The sequence below is a fragment of the Coffea arabica genome, chromosome 11e, assembly GCF_036785885.1.
Source record: "Coffea arabica cultivar ET-39 chromosome 11e, Coffea Arabica ET-39 HiFi, whole genome shotgun sequence".
Classification (NCBI taxonomy): Eukaryota; Viridiplantae; Streptophyta; class Magnoliopsida; order Gentianales; family Rubiaceae; genus Coffea; species Coffea arabica.
The window spans coordinates 46,941,063-46,955,381 of NC_092331.1; the positions used below are offsets into that span (position 1 = coordinate 46,941,063).

General features: G+C 34.2%; 1 non-coding gene and 1 pseudogene across 1 annotated transcript; both read left to right on the plus strand.

The window, feature by feature from the left end:
* Nucleotides 1-1,131: 1,131 nt before the first annotated feature.
* Nucleotides 1,132-1,239, plus strand: LOC113719739 (small nucleolar RNA R71). The gene has a single exon (XR_003454998.1). It is a non-coding gene; the product is annotated as a small nucleolar RNA R71 (small nucleolar RNA).
* A 10,683-nt stretch (nt 1,240-11,922) lies between these two features.
* On the plus strand, nt 11,923-13,860 carry LOC113718349 (UDP-glucose iridoid glucosyltransferase-like; annotated as a pseudogene).
* The last annotated feature ends 459 nt before the right edge of the window (nt 13,861-14,319 follow it).

Below are 14,319 nucleotides of genomic sequence, written 5' to 3' on the forward strand. Positions count from 1 at the left end.
TCTCAATTTAGGAGGGAGTTTATTCGTAATCAATGCACTACACTCTTCTGTTAACGCTATCATTTCATTATCCACAATCTTCCTCTTTTTTGACATGATATCTTTCAAGAAACGCGCATAAGAGGGAATCTGTATAATAGCATCAATGAAAGGAATGCTAATGTGCAATTATTTAAAAATTATAAGGAACTTGTCAAACTCCCTATCCTTTCCATTTTTCTTCAACCTGTGAGGAAAAGGAATCACGATTTAACTTGGGGGGAAGTGCATCAATATCAATGACAACATGATCATTTCGACTTTCTTTCTCTTTATCAACTGCCTGCTCTTTATCTTGTTCACCACTTGAATTGCCAACATTAGGTCCCTGAACTATTCTACCACTTTTAAGAGTGATAGCATTGACATGCTCTTTCGGGTTGACTTCGATTTTACTTGGCAATTCTCCAGGGTTTCTATTATTAATAGAGTTGGCGTTTTGACCAATTTGAACTTCCAAATTTCTATACATCCCAGTCAATTGGTCCAACCGTCCCTCTATTCGTTCAAACCTTTCTGATGTTCCTTTGGTAAATTTTTTCACTGTAATCTCCCAATCCGGCTTAGTATTTGTCTATTGTGGCCTCAGTTGGAATCCCGGCGGATTATTGGGTCTTTGAGGATTGCCTTGCTCATTCCATCCAAATTTTGGATGATTTCTCCAACCCGAATTATATGTATTCGAGTATGGGTTGTTTTGAGCATTCCTGTTGTAATTATTAACAAATTGAGTTTGCTCAACATCAGCACACTCATTAGAGTCGTGTTCTCCTCCACATAAGGAACAACAAGCAACATGTGCATTAGTAGAAGAACTCGGACCACATCCGATTTGACGACGTAACATTTGCATCATATTCTTCATTTGAGCACTCAACATATTGATAACATCAGTTTCAATCATACCTGCTTGTCGCCTTGGATTACCTCTTTTATTAGCCCGTTGGTAGTTGTTGTCGCCATCTCTTCTATCAAATTTTGAGATTCTTCGGGTGATTTATCCATTAAAACACTACCAGCAGCTGCATCAATAGTCATTTTAGTAGAGAAAGATAAACCGTTATAGAAGATTTGTACAATGAGCCAATCGGAAAGTCCATGATGTGGACATCTCCGAAACAATTCTCTAAATCGTTCCCAAGGTTCATACAACGATTCCCCATTAAATTGACTAAAACTAGTAATATCCGTTATAAATTTAGTCATTTTACCCGGTGAGAAATATTTATTCAAAAATGCCCTAGATAAATCATCCCAAGTGATGAAGGGGCATGAGAATGTAGCCAAATTTTAGCCTTATCCTCAATGAAAATGGAAACAACCTTAGCCTTATTGCATTTTCACTAACTCCATTCATTTTTTATTGTATCACTTATCTCCAAAAATGTGGCTAAGTGTACATTTGGATCCTCTATGGCATTACCTCCAAATTGAGATTGTTGCACCATTTGGATTAATGATAGTTTAATTTTAAAATTATTAGCATTTACCGTCAGCCGTGCTATACTTGTTTGGGATTCTTAAGTTTTCGATAGAGCGAAATCCCTTAGAACTCGCCTATTTGCTTCGTTTTTCGCCAGTTCTTCTTCAAAAGGTAACTCTATTGCAATTCCCTCTATTTGATGAATCTTTTCTTCTCGTTGTTGTGGTGTACGCCTTCTTTGTCTACGTAGTATCCTTTCAATTTTCGGATCAAAAGGTGCTACTACCCGTAATGCCCGGTGCATATACTACAAGCAAAAATAAAAGAGATTATGTAGCAATTAATGGACAAAAACTAATAAAAAACTTAATTTAACTATAAACAGTTTTAACTAGTAAATACAAATAAGGTCTAAATTAATAAAGTTAATTAGGACCTAATATTGTCGCTCCCCTGCAACGGTGCCAAAAACTTGACGGGTTTTTTAATATAAGTTCAATTTAAATCCAATTTATACGCATTTTGACTGCAAGTATACAGGTCAACTAGTAGTTTAGGGCATATATCGGGTCAATCCCACGGAGAGGGGTTCTTCAAGTACTAAATCCTAACTTACTCTATTATTTAGACTAACAATCAATTTAAGCAAGAGAAACTATAATTACTACTACCTACGAACCTTAACTAGATAATTGCAAGATAACAAATGGAGAAAATTTACTAAATACTTGAGTCTAGGGATGTAAATTTCACTTATGGTGTAAGGATCGAAGACAACCAAGTGGAAGAGATAAACAATGTAAAGATCACAAATGTAACAATAAGTAAATAAAAAGGTAAGAATTGCAAACCAATTAACTATCCAACTCCTCTTGAGCTTGTAGATTAATTCAAACAAACTTTTTCAAGTTGATGAATTACAATCACTCTTGTGTACAAAGGAAGGTTCATCTCCTCCTTGCCCAGAACTCCACTCGGTCAAGTTAGGAAGTTTTACTATCCCTCAGGACAACCCTCACAGAGCTACACTCATGAAATATTCACTCACAAATGAAAAACTTACAATGAATCTCACACCACTAAAACTACAAATCTTCTTTGGAGAGTGTTTTCTCACTAAAACTAATCTAGATCTTTTGTATCTTCAGTGTGCAAAAGTTATTTGAAAATTCTGACCATACTCTATTTATAGGAGACTAACAAAGTGTTTCATTAATGCTTCCAACGGATAGAAAGTAGCTGAACAGTCAACTAACCGTTGGAGTATCAGACGTCCGGTACTCCTGTTTTTTGCGTCTGACAGCAAGTAGTGAGTTTGAGAAATTTTCTTCAATTCTATCGGACGTCTGGTGCAAGCTCTTTGTGCGTCCGACAGCAAACAAAGAGATTTGAGAAATCATCTTGTTTCTATCGGACGTCCGGTGGAGACATATTCAGCGTCCGATGGTTTCGTCAACTTTGAAGAATCCTATCGGACGTCCGATACTTGCGTCCGATCGAGGTCAGTGATCCAGAGGGAATGTCTTATTTCCTTCGGACGTCCGGTGGTGGAGTTCTTCATGCGTCCGAAGTTACACAATGATTATCGGACGTCCGATCCAAGCGTCCGACAGCTTTCAGTAGCTTTTGTCCCTTTCAATTGCATTTGATCTTTGAATTTGATTTGCTTCACAACTGAAAATATTTGTTGAAGAAATATTAGTATTATCCATTGTTTTTTAAATATCAAAAGTTACGGACCAAGGTCAATATTCTCCCCCTTTTTGATGATGACAAAATAATGGATGGAAGAATGAAAAAGATTGAGCATATGAGCAAAAGCTCCCCCTCACTCATTGCATAACTCCCCCTTACATATTGCATCCATTTCTCTCCCTTTTTGTCATCATAAGATGAGAGTAAAAATCAGCTACCAAAATCCAGCAACAATAACAGAGAATCTAATATTCCAAATAAAAACAGAGAAATGACAGCAATTACCAACATATCACAGAGAATTGATATCAAAAGAAGTATCAAACAGAGAAATAGCAATCAAAATAAAAAGCAAATCATCATGAGATCAGCATTATTCTTTTTTCTCCCTTTAATTTTTGGATTCTTGAGAGTTAGTATCATGTCTAACTATCCACATACATTTCATGCCTCTTCTCATGTTTTTTCTCACATAAAAATCACTTTTCATGTGACCTTTTTGACAACAAAAATTACACATAACCAAAGAGTTATTTACATGAATAAGTTTAATAAATCTTACTTGTCTTCTCTTATAAATAGCAAATTCATTTGCACCAGAATTTAACTTCTTCTTATGAGTGCCAAGATGAGTCTTTGATTTATTACTTTGAAAACAGTCTTGTTTTTTATATTGGAGCAACTCATTTAAATTATCTATTCTTCTTTTCAAATCACCATGTTCCTTTTTAAACATTTCACAAAGTCTTGTTTTTCTATCAAGCTCAAAGTGTAAAACAGTCTCACTCTTTTTTAAGAAATCACTTTCAGTTTTCAGTTTTTTATTTTCTTGAAAAATACGTACATTGTCTTGAAGAAAAAAACTAATTTTATGTTTTAATTCCTTATTTTTAGCATAAGATTCTTTCAAACTATCATGCAATTTTATAATGAAAAATTCAGGATCATCATTAATTTCATCATCACTTTCAAATTGAGAATTACAAGTTGTTACCTCATCATCTCCAATGGTCATGAAAGCCAATTGAACAGATTCTTCTTCCTCTTCAATTTCACCATCGGAGTTGCACTCATTCCATGTGAATTGAAAATTGTTGAATTTTGATTTTCTTTCAACTTCCCTCTTCTTCATTGGACACTCACTCATGTAGTGTCCAAGTTGGTCGCATTCATAGCATTTGTCATCTTGCTTTTTGTTGGTCTCATACTTTCCTTTGTTTCTTGCATTATTGAATTGATTAGAATCTGAATTGCTAGGTCCTCCTCTTCTAAATCTCCTTTCGTTGAGGATTCTCTTGAAACTTCTTGTGATGAGAGTTAGATCACTATCATCAACTTTCGCATCTTCTCCATCTAGAGAGGCAGAATCATTTTCATCTTGAAATGCCTTTAAAACAATGCTCCTTCTTACTTTCGCATCCTCTTCCTCTTGCATTTTGGACTTAAGTTTCAACTCATAAGAGATTAGAGAATTAATAAAAGATTCAATAGGTAAGAAATTTAGATCTCTAGTTTCTTCAATGGCAGTCACTTTACTCTCCCAATCCTTTGATAAAGCATTCAGAATTTTTCTGTTTTTCTCACTTAGAGAGTATTCCTTTTCCAGCACCTCTAAGTCCTTAATGAGGTCATTGAATTTACAATATATCTTATCAATGTTTTCATGAGGTTCTATTTTGAACGATGCATACTTGGTAACCAGAATAGACTTCTTTTATTCTCTCACATTCTCACTTCCTTCATAGACTTCCCTAAGTTTGTCCCAAATTTCTTTAGCGGACTTACACCCTTTGACCCTAATGGATTCATTTGAATCTAAAGCACAATATAACACATTCATGACTTTCGTATTTAAGGTGAGATGAGCTCTATCCACAGTAGTCAGTTCATTTCTAGTTTTTGGTCTAGATCTATGAGTATTTTCATCTATAAGAGAGACATCATATGAACCTTCACTAATAATAAACCACAATTCAATATCAATTGATTGCAAAAATATAATCATTCTTTCTTTCCAACTCACATAATTTGATCCATTAAACGTAGGTGGTCTAATCACAGAATGTCCTTCAAAAAATATGGCATTATTGGTTGTCATTATTACTCCTAAGCTGATTGAGTTTAATCTCAAAGAGACCAAGCTCTGATACCAATTGTAAGGATCGAAGACAACCAAGTGGAAGAGATAAGCAATATAAAGATCACAAATGTAACAATAAGTAAATAAAAAGGAAAGAATTGCAAACCAATTAACTACCCAACTCCTCTTGAACTTGTAGATTAATTCAAACAAGTTTCTTCAAGTTGATGAATTACAATCACTCTTGTGTACAAAGGAAGGTTCACCTCCTCCTTACCTCGAACTCCACTCGGTCAACTTAGGAAGTTTTACTATCTCTCAGGACAACCCTCACAGAGTTACACTCATGAAGTATTCACTCACAAATGAAAAGCTTACAATGAATCTCACACCACTAAGACTACAAATCTTCTTTGGAGAGTGTTTTCTCACTAAAACTACTCTAGATCTTTTGTATCTTCAGTATGCAAAAGTTATTTGAAGATTTTGACCATACTCTATTTATAGGAGACCAACAAAGTGCTTTATTAATGCTTCCAACGGATAGAAAGTAGCTGAATAGTCAACTAGCCGTTGGAGTATCGGACGTCCGGTACTCCTGTTTTTTGCGTCCGACAGTAGGCAGTAAGTTTGAGAAATTTTCTTCAATTCTATCGGACGTCCGGTGCAAACTCTTTGTGCGTCCGACAGCAAACAAAGAGATCTGAGAAATCATCTTGTTTCTATCGGACGTCCGGTGGAGACATATTCAGCGTCCGATGGTTTCGTCGACTTTGAAGGATCCTATCGAACGTCCGATGCTTGCGTCCGATCGATGTCAGTGATCCAGGGGGAATTTCTTATTTCCTTCGGACGTCCGGTGGTTGAGTTCTTCATGCGTTCGAAGTTACGCAATGATTATCGGACGTCCGATCCAAGCGTCCGACAGCTTTCAGCAGCTTTTGTCCCTTTCAATTGCACTTGATCTTTGAATCTGATTTGCTTCACAACTGAAAATATTTCTTGAAGAGATATTAGTATTATCCATTATTTTGTAAACATCAAAAGTTAGGGACCAAGGTCAACATATGGCATAAACAACACAAATGAATAGATTTATCTCTTGTTACAACCCTTGTTTAACTAAGGGATTCATTTCTAATATTACCAAATCTCATTCTCATGATGAAATGACCTAAAATAATATAGTTTTCCCTATTCTCATAGTGAATAACTAGTTCTATTCTTGTTTCCTTCACGAAATGCAAGTTTAATCCACTCAAGTGTACATCTATTCTCATGAGTCGACTACTCAAGCTCTACGCATATTGTTCCATCATTATTACCAATTTTCATTGAATAATAAAACTAAGAGCTTGTTATTGGTGATCAAGCAACAACAAGTGATAAGCATGCACAAATAGACAAGTTAATACAAAATATAACAAGTGTAAATCGTATTCACTTCATATCAAATAGCCATAAGTTTCATCTCCTCCCTAGATCTAGAAATTTAGCTATTCATGTAAGATATAACAAGTAAGCTCATAGTTTCATTGCAAAAATACATCATGAATCATAAGTAAAAAATAAATAAGAAAGCTTAGCCAAAGTAATGACAAAACTCCCAATGATCTTCAATTTTTTCAACAAAATGGTGTACAATGAAGCCTCCAATTGTTCTCACAAAAAAGTTCTAACTAGAGAGAACAAGACAAGACTAACTTTTAAACTCTCATGGTAAAATCTAATATGAGCTACTTCTAATATGATCTACTCTCTCTTCTAATGATTCTCACCTATAAAAATGTTAAGAGAGTCAAAAAGTGGTTTTGGACAGGACATAAAGCCCATTTTCTCTTCCTTTTTGCATCAGAAGCATGTGCAGCCGAAATTCTCTCTCCAACTATAGTTGGAAAGTAGTGTGAAACAAGGCAAGTGGCTGGGCAAATTGTAAAAATAAGGCCACAATACGTGACTAGAGAATATGCGACTACAACCCACATTTTCTCAAGTCGCATATTCACTTCTGTGAATTTGGCCTCGTTTCAACGGATATTTTCTCTATGATGGAGGCTGAAATAGCTCTTGTGAAAACATGAAAGTTGTAACCCCTTGAGTTAGCTTTCCAATGCTTCAAGAATCATCCACTTTGGAGCTCTGTGGACTGAGATATGATCAAAATACCATCCGCTAGTCAATCCCCTGTTTTAGCGCTCGACCATACAAATAAGCTTCTGTATTTCGACTTTTTGATTAGGAAAAAAACTGAATTGGACTTCGATGTCGTCATACCATGTAGATCTATCTCTTAACTTCAAAATAGTATAAAGATCAACTCGATCCGATCATTTTAGCTCAAGATATTGCCGAAATACGAAGATGTGTCAAAACTGTCTTCACTTGTATTTCTTCATTTGAATGTTTTGCACTTCATGTCTTCTTTTAACCACTTCAAATCATCAATTATCATCCAATTATCTTCTCAATTCACACTCTTTGATGATTGAATCATTAAACCTACAAAAACATGAAGTTTTTACCATTCAAATCCATAGAAATGCAAATGTTTACCATTTAAACCACAAATGTACATTTTTACCAAAACCCTAGTTAATTAGTTATAACACTAGTTAAAACACACTAAAAACACGTAAAATATAATTGTCATTAATGTGTTAAGTTTGCAATGAGAATTGAAATTTAACACTAGTTCAAAAAAATGATAAATCTAGAGAGTACACTCATGAGAGTAGAGATGCACTTTTGTGATTTTGTGACTTGTTTCATGTAATTTCATAGAAGAAATGAGTTTGTAGTTAATTTCATAACCACGAGAGTAGGTATGGTTTAATTACAAGTATAGTTGATTTACTATGAGAGTAGATTTCACATACATTAGGAAATTATATCATAACTAGCCAAGATAATAGCAGTCACTTAATCGGTAATTTCATTTGTAAGAGTAGTGAGAAATTCCATACCTATAGGAGTTTTCTATTATTATTTGTATTACTTTTATCTCATGTTTATAGTGTAGATTTAATTTCTTACTCTTATGATAATCTAAATAATAAAAAAGTTTAAAAACTATCGGTAATTGACATTCTTCCTTGTGGGTTCGATCTTTAATATCCTATACTCAATCTTGACTCGTATAGTTAGGAAAAATCACGTGAAGGATATTTAAAATTATATAAATGTAAAACTTGACTGTGAATGAGCTAATTGTTATATTTATATTCCGCACTCTTCAGTTATGGAGTTCAATTAATTACATAAAGAATTATTAATTAAGCATGGAATATTATGATATTTTCACGTTTGAAGTAACACATATTTGTTTAATAATTACATAATTATTTTTAGAAAATAACAATATATTATTTTTTGAGAGACAAAAAAAGATATATTGCTCAAACTCATAAATTAATAATATTATTTTTATAAAATAAAAAATTCAAAAGGTTAAAAAATTTAATGAAAGTTAATAATTTATTTTTTAAAAATAACGAAATTATTTTAAAAAATTACTTTATTTATTTATGGGATATGAGTTGTGTATTATTAAAATAAATGTTTAATTTGATTGTGGACTCATACTATTATACTATATGGAGTGTAATCCATTGTGAGTGAGAGTATAATAAAAGAGGTGATATAGTGGAATGTGGACTGTGGATGCCCTTATAGAGTGATGCATCTAGATTCTAGAAATTCATCAATTTTCTAGAGAAAAGTTGAGGACAAGTACTCATGAAATAGGGAAATGTCAACATATTAATTATTGGAGGACAAGGGAGCCTAACCCTTGCAACAAAATTTCTTGAGAAGAGAAAGACCACTGAGATTTGTATTTCTCAACTGTATGCCAAAAGAGGCCCTTAATACAATTGTAGAAAATGACTTGCCAAATAATTGATTTGGTCAAAAACAGCCCAAAGAGCACTTGTGATCTAGAATAGTCTAGTTTTCCCTATTCTCATGGTGAATAACAATATGTACTCTTGTGTTTTTCATGAATTGCAAAAACAATCTACTTAAGTATATCTCTATTCTCATGAGTCTATTCCTTAAGTTCCATTTATGTTGTATCATCATTATTATCAATTTTTATTGAATAACAACAACTAAAAACTTGCTATTAGTGATTAAGCAACAACAAGTAATAAGCATGCATAAATGGACAAGTTAATTTAAAAAGTAGCAAGTGTAAATCATATTTAACTCATATCAAATAGTTATTAGTTTCATCTACTTCTTAGATCTAGAAATTTAGCTACTCATATGATATAAAGTAAGAAAGAACATAAGTTCATTGCATACACATATAATGAATCACAAGTAAAGAGAAAGACAAAGAAAGTTTAGCCAAAGTGATGAACATGATCCCAAGATCTTCTATTCAACAAAATGAGTGATACAATGAATTCTCCATGTTTTTCTTACAAGTTCTTAGTTAAAGAGAATAAGAAAAGACTAAAACTAATTGCTATCAAGAACTAGCAAGAACTCCTAAGAACTTTTTCTCTTCTAAATGATTCTTACATATATAATATTAAGAGAGGCAAAAAATGGTTCATGATATGACATAAAGTTCTTTTTCTCTTCCTTAAGGAATCTTGAGCATGTGTAGCCGAAATTCTGAGCTAGAATTGACAAAGAAATCAGTGTGAAAATAGAGCAAGTTGCAGAATAAGTTACAGAGAAACATAGGAGAATACGCAGGCTTGGAATATGCAACCTTAGCTTGCATATTCCAAGGTTGCATTTTCTCTTTATACTACATTTTCTTATTTCTTTTCTACTTCAATTCAATTCTGAGATCCAAGACACGATGTCCACATTTGTGTTCATGCATTGCTCCAATAAAATTGCATTGAATAACCTATTTTCTTTTCAAATCATCGTTGAATCAAGCTCTAAGGGAGTTGAAGTGTATCTGTCTCAATCCAACGTTGATAATTCTTCTGAATTCCTGCAAATATAACCAGATTTGCACATTAAATTGTTCAAGTGAAACTCGCAAAATTAAGATACTTAAAGATAAGTTACATCTTAAAAACCCTAAATTAAACTAAAATAAACCTAAAAGATTACTTAAAATCACACATAATAAACACTTATCAATATCATATCCAACTCAGAACCGACCAAATGCTAGATAACTTAAATTATTTATCTGGAGATGACTCAATCCAAGATTAATAATCCGAGGATGAGTCATCCCATCTCATTCAATCCATGAACCAAACGGGCCCTTAACCAAGAAAGGACATGAAATCATACTTACCTTTTTAAATAATGGGATATTTTAGAAAACTCTCCTGAAACTAATCAGGTAGTATCAAATCCAACCTAATTCAAAAACACAAACAATATAAAATGCGTATTATGAGAGAGAAAAAAACTTCATTCCACAGCTACCCTCAAGATTGTCATTATTGATTTAATTTATAACGAACAATACTTGAGCATATAACAAGGATGAAAGTTCAAGGGGTGTATTTGAAGCTGATGGCAAAGGCTAGGTTACTATTTCTGAAACAACTTCTAACGTCTCTTTGCAGCCGTACTCTTGTAGGAAACTCTATATAACAGCAAAATGAAATATCAATAGATGAAAATGCATCTTGTTGGGTGTTTGACAAGCTAAGCAATAGCAGAAAAAGAAGTATTATCTCACAGAAATTTATCTACCAACCCAGGTACCTTCACGCATTGCTTGAGAGGACCAAAAACTATTACTTGCGCATATGGGTTGGTGGCTGGAACATGAATTGAAATACCTGAAATAATAGTCTTAGTTGAGACTTGTCAAAACACAAATCCAAAAGCCGAATAAAACATTTTCTTGAAGCTTTACAAATATCTCTGTTTGGATTGCTGAATTTTTCAAATATTATTAAAATTTTTAAAAAGTACTCTGAAAGGTACTCTAAAAAGTAGTCTAAATTTTTTTTAATACTTAAAAAATATCTCAAAATATATTCTAAAAACTCTTCTACTCTTAAATATCCCAAAATGTTTTCTAAAAATATTTCAAAATATACTATAAAAATTCTATTACAGTAAAATTTTTCAAAAACACCTCCAAAAATAACTAATCTAAATGGATTAGTTTATTAATTCTAGAAGATCTCCTGGATTCGAAATGATTACTTTAGACAAAACCAGTCCAAATTCAAGTTAAGCACTTTTGTTTGAGTGACAACAAATACCAATTGCCAGCCAATGGTCGTTGTGGATGACAATTCAGGCCAAGAAACAGCGCAGGTTCCACATGATGATTAATATACTAATCAAAGCCAAGAAACAGCTTCATCCGGCTAAACCGTCGCCAAGCACATGACTCACGAAATGATTGCTTTAGACAAAATTAGCACAAATTCAAGTTAAGCACTTTTGTTTGAGTGACAACAAATACCAGTTGCCAGCCAATACTTGGGAAGTTGAATGGTAAAATTTTAACTGTTCAAAAGGTTCAATAGTTGTCCAAATAACTTTTCAATACCCACACACAGATGGGGACATAAAAAAAAGTATGTACACACACATATATGTATACATTTATATGCGTATTTGTCTTAGTATTTCAACTGGTTAATTTTCTTTCTTTGCAATTGTTTGCCGACGCCTTATGTTTTGTTCATATACACATTATTCATGCCCTTCGGGCTTCCATCCCCATATAATGACGAGCTCTCATATCGCTTCCTAGATCCATGAACCAATATGCTGCTTTCTGCCATAAGCCAAACCAATCTTAATTCTAACTCCCCAAGTTGCCATAATACCTGTTAAGTTCCGGACATCGAGGTAAAGTCAAGAGATTGAATTTTATCATTTCATCAGTTTTGTAGGATCTGTGGAGAGAGATATGGAACAAAACAGAACTCAAAAACATACAGTAGTGTTAGTTCCATTGCCCCTTCAGGGGCATATAACTCCAATGCTTCAGCTGGGGAATATTCTTTACTCCAAAGGGTTCTCCATCGTAGTTGCACACTCCGAATTCAGACCTCCCAATCCTCTGAACCATCCTGAATTCATCTTTCACCCCTTGTCGGCCGGACAATTTATCTGGTTATCAGGCCTCTAGCAACAATTTAGTGGAACTCATATTAGCTATCAACAGCAACTGCAGAGCACCTCTGGAGGACTACATGGTTCAACTCATGGAAGATCAGAAGCTGCAGGGCTACCAGGTTGCTTGTATAATATATGATTCCCACTTGTGCTTTGTTGATTCGGTTGCTACTCATCTAAAGATTCCAGGCATAATTTTAAGGCCTGATATGGCTGTTTACATGCTAGCTTTTCGCTACTTCTGTCAACTTGAAGCAGAAAATCGTATTCCTTTTCCAGGTAAATTGCAAACTAATGGTTTAATATCTCATTTAAAAAAAAAAAAAAGAAATCTTTACATGAAAGATTTGAGTCCTTAAAGCTATAAGTTAGTCATTATCTGAACTTCTGGCGGTAAAAAATTGAAATATTGCGATTCACAGGGTCCCGGCTGCAGGAACCTGTACCAGAGCTCCATCCTTTGAGGTTTAAGGATTTACCCTATCCAATTACTAATGAAATACCCGAATGGATTATGGATTTCTTCGCTTCTTCAGTCAATATACGCTCTTCTGTGGCCATCATTTTGAATACAACAGATTGTCTTGAGCATTCAACCTTATCACAGCTTCAGCAATGTTACAAAGTTCCATGCTTCCCAATTGCGCCTCTCCACAAGTTGGGAGCGACAGCCACATCTACAAGCTTCCTGGAAGAGGACCAAAGTTGCATTGCTTGGCTCGAAAAGCAACCTCCAAATTCAGTGCTCTATATAAGCTTCGGCAGTATAGCATGCGTAAACGAACAAGAGCTAACAGAAACAGCTTGGGGACTGGGAAACAGTGGCATTCCATTTATATGGGTTCTTAGATCAGATTCTATAGATGGATCTCAGTTGGAAGATCACTTTCCTGAAGCCGTCAAAGCATTACTAGGAGAAAGAGGCCTAATAGTCAAATGGGCACCTCAGAAAAAAGTTTTGGCACATAGCGCTGTGGGGGGATTTTGGAGCCACTGTGGCTGGAATTCAACGATAGAAAGCATCTGCGAAGGCGTTCCAATGATTTGCAGACCACATTTTGCAGACCAATTATCAAATGCAAGATACTTGACTAGTGAATGGAAGGTAGGCCTGGAAATTGAGAATGTGCTGGATAGAGGGAGCATTGAGATATCTATAAGACGACTAATGGTTGATGCAGAAGGCAAAGAAATGAGGCAAAGAATGTCAGTGATGAAAGATAAACTAGAAGCTGGTTTGCAGAAAGGTGGTTCTTCTTACGAGTCCTTGAATGACTTGACAGAGTTTATCTCCCAACTTCCAAGCATGGTTCAAGAAGTTAAAGTTGATGATCCAGCAACTTCGGTCAGTAAAAATCTAATCCAGTTTGAAGGGCTCAAAAATTTGGTTTAGTTCTCGGGGTGCCCAAAGCGGCATGCTGAATTTGCATATTAAGGTTTCATTTCGTCTCAACTTCTAATTTCAGAATCAAATTTGTTTTTAGTTTTGGATGTATCATCGCCTTTGGCTACCTCCTTTGTTTCAGTAATTTTGACATTTTGGAAATGTGATATATAATCCGAGTTTTGTTCCTTTAAAAGTGATGTAGCATTTGGTGTTTGCAGGTGCTGCTATGAGTTTGTGGATTATGTAAGTTTTTTAATAGCATTTGGTGCATTAGGTAAATTCACATTTCCCACCGTAAGTGACAACAATTTTAAGACAAACAAAAGTTGGAAACATAAAAACTTTTAATAGCATGGGAGACTTACATACGAAACATGATGTGTTTTACATATCATTTTATCCTTTTCAAAATAGTATATCAGTTGATCTTTTTCACTTAATATAAGATTTAAATTACTCTTTTCAATTACATACCTATTGTCAAACATGATCAACAACCAATAATCAAAAAATTTGCAACCAAAATATTACAGAGAACAAACCTTAATATCATGAATATTCTTATCAGCATATTAAGGTTAGTTGCTTAGATTTTTATTGTATTAAAGTTCGTTCTTTGTAAGATTT